The 12,311-nt window shown below is 47.2% G+C and overlaps 1 protein-coding gene across 1 annotated transcript in view; it reads left to right on the forward strand.

Moving 5' to 3' along the window:
* Window positions 1–7,595: 7,595 nt before the first annotated feature.
* Window positions 7,596–12,311, forward strand: part of LOC126575302 (protein embryonic gonad) — a 77,731-nt gene continuing 73,015 nt past the window's right edge. The window contains exon 1 of the mRNA XM_050235932.1: window positions 7,596–8,511. The gene's annotated coding sequence lies outside the window, so the exon portion shown is untranslated. The remainder of the gene's footprint in view (window positions 8,512–12,311) is intronic.

Genomic DNA, 12,311 nt, shown 5'->3' on the forward strand with positions numbered 1-12,311 from the left:
GCCTGCCCAAAAACCCCAAAACGGTGGGCCAGATGAAGGTGGACTTTAGCCGCGTTTGGTCTGGCCTTGGTGCTTGATACCTTCGGGGTTACTTACTACCAACAGCTGTCCATAAATATGATGCCAAGTTTTTTCGTGTTGCGTATATTGTAGAATTAATTGGAATACATATTTTTTGCTGGGCCACAATCCTCGACACCTCTCTCGCGCTCTCTCTCTCTCTCTCTCTTTTTTTCTCTCTTTCTCTTTCTTTCCTTCAAAAACGGCTCACTGTATCAACCAGCCAGAGGTTTGAGTTGAATTCTCGGGTGTCGCGGGCGCGGCCACATCCTGCAAAAACGTGCATGCGATGGAAGAGAACCGACGCCTGTGTAACCTTAGGCCAAACGATGGGCCTGTTTACTGCCGAACAGAGTGTTTTTGTTTGTTTTACCTTCATCCCTCGTGCCGTGAAACGTGCGATCCAGCATCATACGCTGGGTGCGCTGGAATGGGTGGATCATATCTTTCCGGCATGTAAATTGTGTCTCGACTTTTCGCCAATTTTTACACAGACACAGAACTGCCAGAACTTTACGCAGCTCCACCAAATGGTCTCGATTGTAACGGCCGGTGCGGCATATCCTGGGGCAAATTCCGCTATTCATGGAATCCTTTTTTCTAAGGGAAAGCCCACCGCAACAAACAAACTGCCACGCATTTGCTCATCTCCACAGTAAACTCATTGCTTTCCCTGCCCCGTTATGTTTATGTTTCGCGGCACCCTACAGAGTCTGTATGTGTGCTCTGGCAGGGGAAGATGAACCCCAAAAATGATGCCAAAGTGTGGCCACAACGAGGAAGTCGAACCGAGAGAGAACAGGTTTTTCGGCGATCGTGGTGGCACATTTTGAAGATGCTCGAATTTCTGCGCGCCGGGAGAGAAATCCTGCTGTTACTGCGATGACCTGACCGACCGACCTCGACCGGTGCGACTCACATCCGTATGGGGTCCGCGAAGACGCACAGGGAAGAAGAAAGAGACCCCAAAAAAAAAACCTGACACAGATTGTCAAATTTACATCCGTCAGGTAGACCACATAGTTCGCCCACGCCCATCCACGATCGGCAAGCGGGATCAAAGCAAAGTGCGAGTCACCGACATGGACGACAATCGCGTCAGTCAGACTGGTGGCGGTGGCGACACGACTATATCACAGCTTCCTATCCATACGCGCGATGCCCAGATTTAGATTTACGAGTTGATTTGCGTGATCGCGAGCGCCAGCTTAACGCTCTAACCTCAGAGGCTGCCGCTGCCGAAGACCCGACGTCTGACGTGTGGGTTGGTTAGAAACAATTCGCACGATTGGTGGGTGGACGATTGGACGTAACGTGGACAGTGCCACAAAGCGTAAGCACGTAAAGGTGATAATGAAAGTGTGGGGGGGGGGGGGGGGCGACAGTCGGAAGCGACGGCATGATCAGTATATCACCAGAAAGTAGCATTGAATCGCGTTCCGATTGTTTCGATGTCCGGAAGTTAAAGGTTTTTGGAGGACTGAGTGGTTCAAAATCTCTCCGAGAATAATCAAAATTATACTTTAAACCTCTTACAAAAGAGAATTTATATTATTGCACGGATGAATGAATTTTTGGTAGCTTCTTCAGGCGCTGATGATTAGTTTCATCTTGTACTCCAACAGTGGCCCCATCTTTTACAACATGATTAATAAAATTTGTTGTGCTTTTAGTAGATAATCCACATACAATTTTTATGCACTTAAGGTGGACTTCGATTTTTTTTTTTGTGACGCATGTTTTTAACTTTTTTCTCTGAATGCAGATCCTTTCAAGAGTATTTTGTAATATGTTTTGGTCATTCGAAGTAAAACTGTCAAAAATATAGATTTAAAAAAATTCGCGTTTCATACAAGGCTCCATGCAGCTCGCTACATTAAAGAGCGTTTCCCAAAACCAACGATTTCAAAGTCGATGCCCATCGTACCGTCAAAACTACTGAATCGATTGACTTGAAATTTTTAACACGTCATTTATACACTTTTTGCCAGGTAGACCCGTCGAGATATCATTAAAATTGTTGATACTTTTTTATAAATAAGTCTTTAAAAATCGTGTTTTAGGCAAAATGACGAAAAGCACCACTTTTCCAACTTAAAAAATCGGCTAAAAACGAAAAATTGGAAATTCAACAAAAACTAGACGGGGCTACCTAGATAAACTTATAAACTATCAAAAGAATATCGATTTGTATTTTTCTAATGACCCATCACGCAGCTACGATGGGCACAGGAAAAAGTACCTTTTCGCTGACGCACCTTCATAAATGTGATGCCGTCGATGAAGTTTTTAATAAATCTTCCCCAAAATAGAACTAAATGTGCTTCCAAAATTGTAGTTTAATATGCCAATCATTTGAAAGAATAAAGGTGAATGGTTACTTCACAAAAAATCGTCAAAAATGATCAGTGGTTTGGTAAGGAATTACCGAAGCCCCCCTTAAATACTTCTTCTAGCAACTTATTTGGTTTGGTTAGTGACTGCTGCGAAAAACAAACATTTTAATTTCTTATCTTTCATTATTATTGACCAATTTGTAGTATTCGTTCTACTTTTCACTAGCTTTTATTTGTTAACTTCAAACTAGAAAATGTCTGATACGCGTCACAGTACTATGGCGCCTAGTATCACCTTTTTACGTTGATCTTCCTCGTTTTCCGCAAAATATCCGTCTAACTCAAAGCTTTGTTCTATAACCGCTATACGCCAAAACGTTTCAGTTTGATTATTCTTCCATAGAAATACGACGTGGTGTCTAAAAACGAAGCTTTGTTTGTTTTGTAGAAGCGAACTTTACCATAAAGTCTTTTGTCTTTTGCAGGATCTTTTGCAACTCTACCGAGTAATCTACACTTATTTGCTGCCATCTTGTCATCCGTTTTAAATATTGATTCAATTCATTTAGGATTAAATTGATAATGAAATTCAATTAATTTTAAACATAATGAATCAAAATTTCTGATCCGGTTGGTCATTTGATTAAACAATTGCACAATAAATTATACATAACTTACTTCATATCCATAGAAGCGTCGTATTGAAATAAGATTAATTTTTCAATAGTTGTGAATAGACCCCTTCTTGTAGCCATTTCGACAACGACGACGACGATTCAAGGTTTCTTCTCTAAAAACTTGAAGAAGGCGGAATAAGGGATAAAGGTCTTTTCTTAGCTAATGAAAGATAACTATAAGTAAGAATTAGCTCCGATACTTTTTTTAATCGACGCTTCCCGTCTATCTCTCAATAGTTCCTCCATTTTCCTTCATATTTTTCAGTCAGTGATCTTAAAAATTGATAGTTTGGCTATAAAAGCTTTCATAAAAAGTCCCCAAATTAATGCTAGTATCTCTCTTAAGTAATTAGATTAAAAAGCAACATCCCGATGCCATGCACTTGTTTGTCACGACGACCACTTTGAAAAAAAAAACCATTAAACTACCCCACCGGCTCACCGGAACTCGGTACCAAAACATATTAATGCGCCGCCTGCTCCTACTAAACTGTGTAACTGTGAAATGATTTCAACGCTCGACTAAGACAGGAACTGGCCAGAAAATTAGGTCACGGTTGCTGTACCGATGTGTGGTGCCTACCCCTGAAGGGACGCTCCACGAGCTCATGCTTATGTGCACGACGATGTAATAGCTCTTTTTAAAGATCACTCGCTCGGTGCCTAATGGAAGCGCACCTTTCTGTCACACGCCATCAGACCGCCAGCGCAACATCAAACGAGAAGAGAAGAGTGTCCACCGGAAGTGAGTCAGTTATGAGTGTTACCGGCCCCCCCCAAGGAGGTTGGATGGAACGCACGGCGACCGCGCGAATCTATTTCATCGTCCCGAGATGATGAGCGGACTAAACGACAAACGATGCGAGTTGCGAGTTTATTTGTGTTTTAATATCACTTCCTGCCGCGCATACCTTTGGAAGAACTTTCCTTTGTCACTTGTTTGTGAGCTGGCAGGTAGGAGAGTGTCGCGGATTGCGTACCACGTTAGATGCCTTCCCTAACGACAACCTTCTTCTCCTTCTCCTTGTTGACTGCGCGTACCTGCACGTCACGAGTTCGTGATTGCGTTAAATCATTGCGCGCCCGGGGTGCGCGCGAACCTTGTTTCGTGCAAGGTGTCGATGAACGTGCAACCATCTCCGCAGGTCGCACCGATAGACGCACTTTCTTTGGACGGACGATCGCAATCAGCGAGGGAAATGGCCGCGGCCTCTGGGCGCACGACTGGCGCATACCGCAGGAACCATATCTCTCTCCTTTCGAGCAAGAGCCGGGAAAGCGGTAGCGGCCAGTCGACATCGTCCCCGGGAGCCAGGTCGTCCGTGCGTCAACCCGCGCTGTACTGGACAGCACCAGCAGCAGCAGCAGCAGCAAGCAAACATAATCACCATTCAATAACTAATCGCGCGCCAAGTTGAAAGTCAATTTGACCCACAAAAATGAACAGGCCATCGAAATGGACATCGAGAACCTGCTGTTGGTGGCATCCTCTCTGGCTTGGCCGGGAGTTTGCTTTAGCTTGCCGCAAAAGCCGCAGCCACGTGAAAGGCTGCTGCTGTGGCGGAGTCCTCGATTTGAGGACAAACGGGTACACGGCGTTGCAGGCGGTGAGGTGCAATCGATGAAGGGAGATCGCTGGCGCGCGCGCGCTCACTCGCCCGTCGTCCGCCTCTGGGCACTATCATCGCCAAAGTTCTGTGGCGCGTCCAAGCGGGCCAACGGACCAGCGGGCTACCTGAAATGTTGGCGTAGCAGCCGATCGAGCAGCGCATCATTGGCAACGGTGGCGACAAGTTGTGCTGCTGCTGTGCTGTACCAGTGTGCTGGCTGGCTGGCTGGTGATCACACACTCCTGGCATCATTTTCGCAACCTGTGCGCACCGTGGATTAGGGGTGGACATGAACACAGACACATACAGGCAGACAATTCCGCGATCGTTTGGTCCCTTGAACCACCTCGGGCTGAAGATGTGCCCGCTGGCTCGCTGCTAAGATGCTGCCCGTTGAAGCCTGTCGCTGGTTGGTGTGGTGTGGAGGAAAGTCGATGGGCAGCTCGTCGCTTGAAGGAAAAGTTGCTGCTGCTGCTCACAAACGATGCGGTTGACGTCGTCGTCGTCGTTGTCGATGGCTGTCTGTGTGCTATACGGAAGATGTAAGCGATTTGAGGGGCCGATGTGCGCCAGCTTCAATCTGACCGGCCTCCGAAGGGGGTGTCGAAGGGGCTGATCGTGTCAAGGTGCAGGTGGACGCGGATGCGGACGCGGATCTTTATGGAAATAAATACATTCGAATGGCTCACTCCAAAAGCGTGAAGGTACATACGAGCTGGGGAGAGAGATAGGAAGAGAACAGCAGGAGAACGAGGAGAAGGAGGAGTTGTTTGGGAGAAAGCACCAAAGGCTGCCCTTCCCGCGCTTGCCCGTTCATTGACACATTGCGGCATTGCGGGGGGGGGGGGGGGGGGGGGGGCAGTGTCACCAAAGTTGGGACCGATCGTGTCGGTCAGGTCGGGAAAGAGTTATTATGGGCATTCCGATTTGCAGATGCAGATGCAGCAGCAGTTGCAGCAACATTTTGTTGGCAAAATTTAACACAAAAGCTTAGCTACAACGTGCGCTAGAGGTCAGCAATTGATCTTCATTACTTCATTATCTGTTAAACGACGATAAAAAGAACTATTTTCTACAAAAATGAATCAATTGGGAAATAAAAATTCATCATCGCGTTCAGCTTTTATAAATGCGATATTTTCCCGTTATGTTTCAACAAAAAAATGCGACATTTCACACGAAACGCCTTACTAGACAGATAATAAGTAAAAGCTAAAAAAACAACATTTTCGTGCAGGTATTGGTCAGTTATTCGGGCAGTCGTTATGCCATTCGTGTCGTGGTGTTAGGGTCTGCATATTTTCCTATTAATATTCCTAATATGTAGATCAATGTATAACATGCAGTAAATAACTATGCAAGCTTTCTTTTAAACTCTTTTCTTCATAAATCAACATTTTTAGGTTCGTCGCTTAATGCAGATGACTTGACCAATAAACGACGAACCTACGAGTCTAGTAAACAGAGATAATTAACCTCGTACACTGTTGAGACAGTTTACCTCCTGTTTAAGTATTTTTATCTTCAATCATTGGTGCATTAAGTTGTATTTTAACGTGAGATTTTAATAAATCTTCAAACCGGTTTTTCAATACATACAATCTCTAAATTCAAAGGATGATCAGATGATTGCTATACGTTAATAAATGTTTCGAACAGGATAATGATGAGATGAGAGCTATTCGTTCATAAGTTAACAGCAATTTCCTGTTGCTAAATAGAGTCGAAATTTTAACATTAGGTAAGAGTTTAATGTAGAATAAACCTAAAATTAATTTTTTTGCTAATATTTTGTGTTCAAAATGTAGATTTTTTGTTTTTGTTAATACATTACGGACTGAGCCGTATTTATTGCAAAATGTAGATCAAGCTGAAAGCAAGCACTCCATTTTTTTCGTTTACTCCATTAATTGTGTGACGAAGAAATGATTGGAATTCACACAAGAGAGTTCTCAGAATATCAGCGGCTCAATCAATAACAACCGTTGCTGACGAGTATTACATTGAATCGAAGCATGATCAGGAGAATCTTCTGGTAAGTGAGAGCGCCATATTAAATTAGATATGAACGATTTCTGTAAAACCTGACGAGAGTATCGACATGCGTCATCAGTTCTATGAAACAGAACCATTTAATAATCAACAAGGCACAAGAACAAGAGTGCAATTCCATGAAATGATCCACTTTCGATGCCGATCGTTAGTCACACCTCTCTCGAAGTACGACGGACCAACAGATCATCATCACGCACAGTCTCACATGGCGTTCCGTGCGTCTCTGCCCGACGATCTCATCGCAACGGCATCCCCGAAGGAACTAAGCGCGGACTATGCGAACAGACAACGATGCCGACAACGACGGCGCATCACGCCGCAATCCAAAAGGAAGATGTTCGGCGTCGGATCGTCGGATGCTGCGTTCGGTTTCGCCCCCGTCATCGTTCCTGGAACTCAGCAGACGATCCAGCAGAGGCATCGCACCGGCGGCTGATATAGGTGCAGGGCAAGAGAATAGTGGGAATATGCCGCCTTCGGAACGTCGGAACTCACCTGAGTCACCGATGGCGCCCTTCCGATCTGCTTTGGAATTAGCGCCGAGCTCACCGATCGCTTCGTTCGCTCGGCCGTTCGTTCGCTCACAGATGATGCGCGTCCGCTGATGGTGCGAGTGACGATGACGACGACGACGACGACCTCGCCGCGATGAGCGAACGGAGCGACGGAAGCGCGCAGGCAGGCAAAAGGCCTGGCGCAAAAGGCACAGCGGTGGCGCAGCGCATGGCCAAGACCCCGGGGACGGTACCTTACCTTGATTTTACGTATATGATTCCCCCCAGTCGTGATTTGACTCTTCTCCGTTACACATCTCATCTCCGCGCCGTTGCTGCTGTGCCGGTGCGCTGCCGCCGCCATCGTCGCGTCACCTTTGAATCACGCACTCCTCGCTCTCGATTGTTGACGATCCGGTTCGGCCGGTCCGGTACGTAGGTCCGGTGTTTGGAAGTTTGATTTCGTTGTTTCGGAAGCGAAAACCGGCGGTTCTCTTTGTTTTGCGGGGGGCGGAAGCAGCAGCAGCAGCAGCACGTGATACATCCCCAACGATCCAAATTCCTCGATTTGTTGTTGTCGATTTGTTGTTGTTGTTGTTGTGTAAACTGTTACTGCGTGTCTACTGTGATGCAGCGAGTGACTAATCTTATTCCGCTGTAATGTGGAGAATGTAAATGTGTCCACAAACGGGAAATGCCGCGTGATCGTGTGTAAAGGCGAATGGAGTGGGATGGTGTTGCCGTGTGACTTGTATGCTGCAGCAGAATAGAAACCTGACCGGTGAGCGGGAAGAACACAAGAAGAACAACGAAGAGCGCTTGTCAACACGATAAAGATCAACAATCACGCACTTCACGGTGTCTGTGTGGGTGAGTGTGTGCTAGTGGAGCATCCGATTATCGTATTACGCCAGCTGATAGCGGGAGGGAAGTCCGTCGGAACCGTACCTCCCATCTAAGACCACGCGAAACAAGTGATTTCAATGGTGGGGTGCAAACGAACCCGTCTGAGAAGTGAGTGAAAATGTGGATTTACGTCAAGGAATAAAGTGCAAGGGGTCACTACGACTAGCGTCTGCGACTATTCCCAAAGTGCACCATCAAAGTACCTTCGCATATGCGTCCAAACACAACCAGTCTAGTGGGCTGATGGTGGTTTCTTGGAAACGAAACAAAGTGACCCGGGAAATAGTTGTCCGTACCGAATAGCTGCTTCTGCTTCGAATTAGCCATCCATCCACAACACCCAACGCATCTGCCAGCGAGGATCCATTAAACGGTAAGTTCATTTGAGAGAGATGTCGAGTGGCTTTTGGAGCCCCATAACACCGAAGAAAAGATGAACCAAAATCAAATGAAAATGAGAAAAAAAAACCCCGGGGGAAAATAAAACTCTGGACCGACTGTGGCCACCTTGGGTGTGCCAAGTGAGGCGATCTACCGCGTCGCTGGCACCACTAGCAGGAAGAGGGAGCCCTTTGGAAAGTGACACGATACACCACTGGTGTGCGAGAGCGACCTCCAGCGTAGACACAGTGCGTGCATATCTGTGCGGTCTGATCGACCTGACGATGACGATGGCCGCCGCCTGGTGGTCACCGCGAAACATTGTGCGCTCCGCTGGCCACAATTCCCAAATCCCTCTGTCTCCGTTGTCTCTGACCAGCGAGTGCGAGCTTTACTCGCGTCGAGCGCGGCACACACGAAAAAAAAAACGCGACGAATTTTTATGCTTATGTTAATTACTTTGCGAAAAATAGACTCCACCGCGCGCGCGCGCGCACACGCCCCGGGTGAACGGCAGAAAATGCGACGGCTTGGCTGGCTCTGGAATGTGACCGATGACGCCCGATGTTGGTGGGCCAACATCTGCCAAAGGTTCTGGGAAGTCCACGGGGGAACGAATCGCTCGCCGAGGAGGAAGGTGAAGGGGTACAGTTTATGGGGATGTTTATTTTTGGTGTTAGCGTGCGACATTCGGCGGAGTCGGCGGATCCGTTTCCGGATCAATCATCACTCAGCCGGCCTTTTGAAATGTTCCGTTGCATTGGCGTTTGGTGACCGCGCTCTGGTTTGAGGGTGAACCGGCGACTCATTTGTTGGATCGATGGTAATTGGTTTAATCAACAGTTTCCGCGTGTGAACTAAGTGAGCTTAGCCCCGGGTAGGTGTGGGAGTGTTTGTCGTTGATAAGCAGACGCTAACTGTCGCCACGTTTGCAGCTGACTGCAGGTATCGCCGGGACATTCCAGAGCAAATGGTTCACCGGATACCGGAATACCGGATCGGTCGAGTTTTTTTTCTTCCACTCGAGAATCGTGGGTGGGTTCGAAAGTGTTAATTAAAAGGGGGGAATACCCTCCGGTGGGGAGTGTTATAGTGATGCAAAGTGCAGTACGTTACGTTTGTTATTAGAGCTAGTCGTGGGCGTCGTGGGCGTCGGTCATTGTTGGATTAATTTGGGGAAAAAAAACATTCTAATGTATGTTTAACACGATTCTAACGGATTTATAGTTACACATCTACTGTTGACTGTGCTTTAAAGCCCTATGTCGATAATAGTCGAATTCTGGGTCGACTGCTCGAAGTCATGTTTGTTAGTTCCCTTTGGAAGAAGATCGTTAGCGTGAGCTAACTTCAACTAAATGATGATTTTCTTGTGATTTTCTGACGGGAGCTCAGAATGTTGTACTTTTTATGTGATTGCTAACATGTTTTGACCTAAAATTTTAATAGATACGATTCAACAAGCATTTCAATCGAGAATCAGGGAAACTTCTATATAGTCATCTTCTTTTTCTTCATCGTCTTCTTCAGTGAGGATTTACTTCATTAAGGCTTTCGAATTCAGCTTCCTGGGCCTTCGCAAGCTACACTGGAGATATAGCCCTTTGCTATTTTTGAGACCGGCTACTCTGGCCATATGTCCCGATTTCTTGTAACTTTCTATACGTTGTTGTGATCTGTTATGTTGTGATATAGTCGGACAGAATTGTAACAACTCTGGACGAAGGATGAGAGTTTTTTTTGTGGATTTTTTTTACAAACATTCACCTTCACTTCTACATGGAATTATGTGTTCCACAGACTCCGGAACAGGGACGAGACCGATCTTTCCGCTAATTGTCATCGTCTGCAGTATCTAGATCGGTCTTTCGGTCGTTCGGTCTGCCGTATGCTCTCGAATCAAATGTTTCAATCAACAGGTCCACAGATAGCTGCTACTAGCTGCGCTCGTAGATCAGATCGTTGTCCCACTCCTCTTCCTCCCACCAATTCTTACGCTGGTCACCTCTGCTCAAACACTCGGACCACGGACTCAAACATTTGTAACAAACACGCTCTTCGGGGGGCCCCGCTAGCGACCGTACCGTGCAGGTGAAGTGAAACGGAAACCACCGAATCCGCGCCCGCGCGCATTCCAAGCACTCACCACGGTCCACGGGCGGCTTCGCGGCAAATGGGAAACCATTATCTTGATCTCTTGATCACCTGCCGCTGTAAAAGTGTAAAAAAAAAAAACGACGGGTTGGAGACGGGTGCGAGGCAATACCTAGGGTCCCAGGGATCTAGGGACTTCACTTTCAAAAGTCAAATTCCTCCGCGATCATCTCGCACAATGCGCGATCCCCGGGCCCGTGGCGGGCGCTCGAATGAGATCAAAATGTCGTGAGACGGATTCCGCAAGGCCCTCGCGATGCCGTCGCGGTGTGCAGCGCAGCAACGGTTGCACTCTGGCCACATGCAGCCTCCACCGAGCGGAGCGGCCCCAGGAGTGTGTATCATATCGTGCGGCGCGAGTGAGTGGATGGCGAGTGGATGCCAGCTGGTGCTGCTAGGCTGGGCTTTGCATTGGGCCGCCCGGGATGTGTGTTTTTGTGTGACTGTTTACACTTTTGGTAACGCCGTGTCGGCCGCCGTCGAAGAAGAAATAGAAGTAGAAGAAGAAGAAGAAGCAGGAGAAGAGGAAGCAGAAGGGAAGAAAGATTTATCGCAGCGATAGGGGCAGACGACATCATGATCATAAATATCGACAAGCGTAAAAAGGCGGTCCCGAGGCCCACCGCTCGCTCGGTGGACGTCGGCGACAGCAACTCTAGCAACTCTGCTGTTCAGCGGCCATCAGCGCATCAGCAGTTCGGTCCAGGATTGGACTGGTGACCGGTGGTGAAGTGAGTTTCGAAATAAAGGGGGTTTAGACGAGTCCGGCAAGGCAGGCGAATGAGGTGGCAATGCTAATGCGTGTACCAACTGCGTGTAGGGAGGCAAAAAGCGAAAGGCAATAGAACGTGAGTAAAAACGGTTGTCGGTATCGCTCATCGCCACTGTCGCGGTCAGTGGGAAAGAGGAGATTGCCGACAAATCTGTTTTTCCTAGTTTTTCCGACCCTCGCAACGGTGTGCAAAAGCGAGAGAGAGAGAGAGAGAAAGAGAGAGACTTAGTTGGCAGAGGGTTGATATCGTAGGGCGAGTGACAATTTGACGACATTGACTAAGAGGGTTCGCGGACACACGGGGTGTTGTCTAAGCGCCATGGAGAAGGGGCACAATTATCAGATCGCCAGGCAGGCAGACAGACAACGAGTTATCTCGCAAGCCCCGCCCATTGTGATGCTGCTGTTGTTGCGGTTTGCACGACACGATGAGTGCACGACGGTGAGTGTCGACTATAAACCCCACGCGACAACAGCAGCGATTAGAACTCATTTGGCGGACTTGGCGAACCGTTTGTGTTATCCAAGGACCGCGCAAGCGCAACACTATCGCAGCGTGAGAAAGTGGCCATTAGGATCATCTGCGTCGGTCTGGTCTTGTTGCTACATTTTTATGATTGTTTATTACGGTAATTCTTGTTATTTTGGGCGGATTTGGATTTTTTGAGTTGAGTCGGCGAAGATTGGTGGTATAGTTTGGGGGAAATCCTTTTTTTTTAATACTTTTGTGACATCAAGTCGTGGTTATCGTAAGGATAATCTTCGTACTTTCTATTAGCTGGTAGAGTTTGGACTGCTAGTGCAGTATAAATGAGGGTCTTTTAGTGTCAGGAGCTACCATATAGAAGATCCCTTTTTGACATAGT

The sequence above is a fragment of the Anopheles aquasalis genome, chromosome 3 (assembly GCF_943734665.1).
Source record: "Anopheles aquasalis chromosome 3, idAnoAquaMG_Q_19, whole genome shotgun sequence".
Lineage (NCBI taxonomy): Eukaryota > Metazoa > Arthropoda > Insecta > Diptera > Culicidae > Anopheles > Anopheles aquasalis.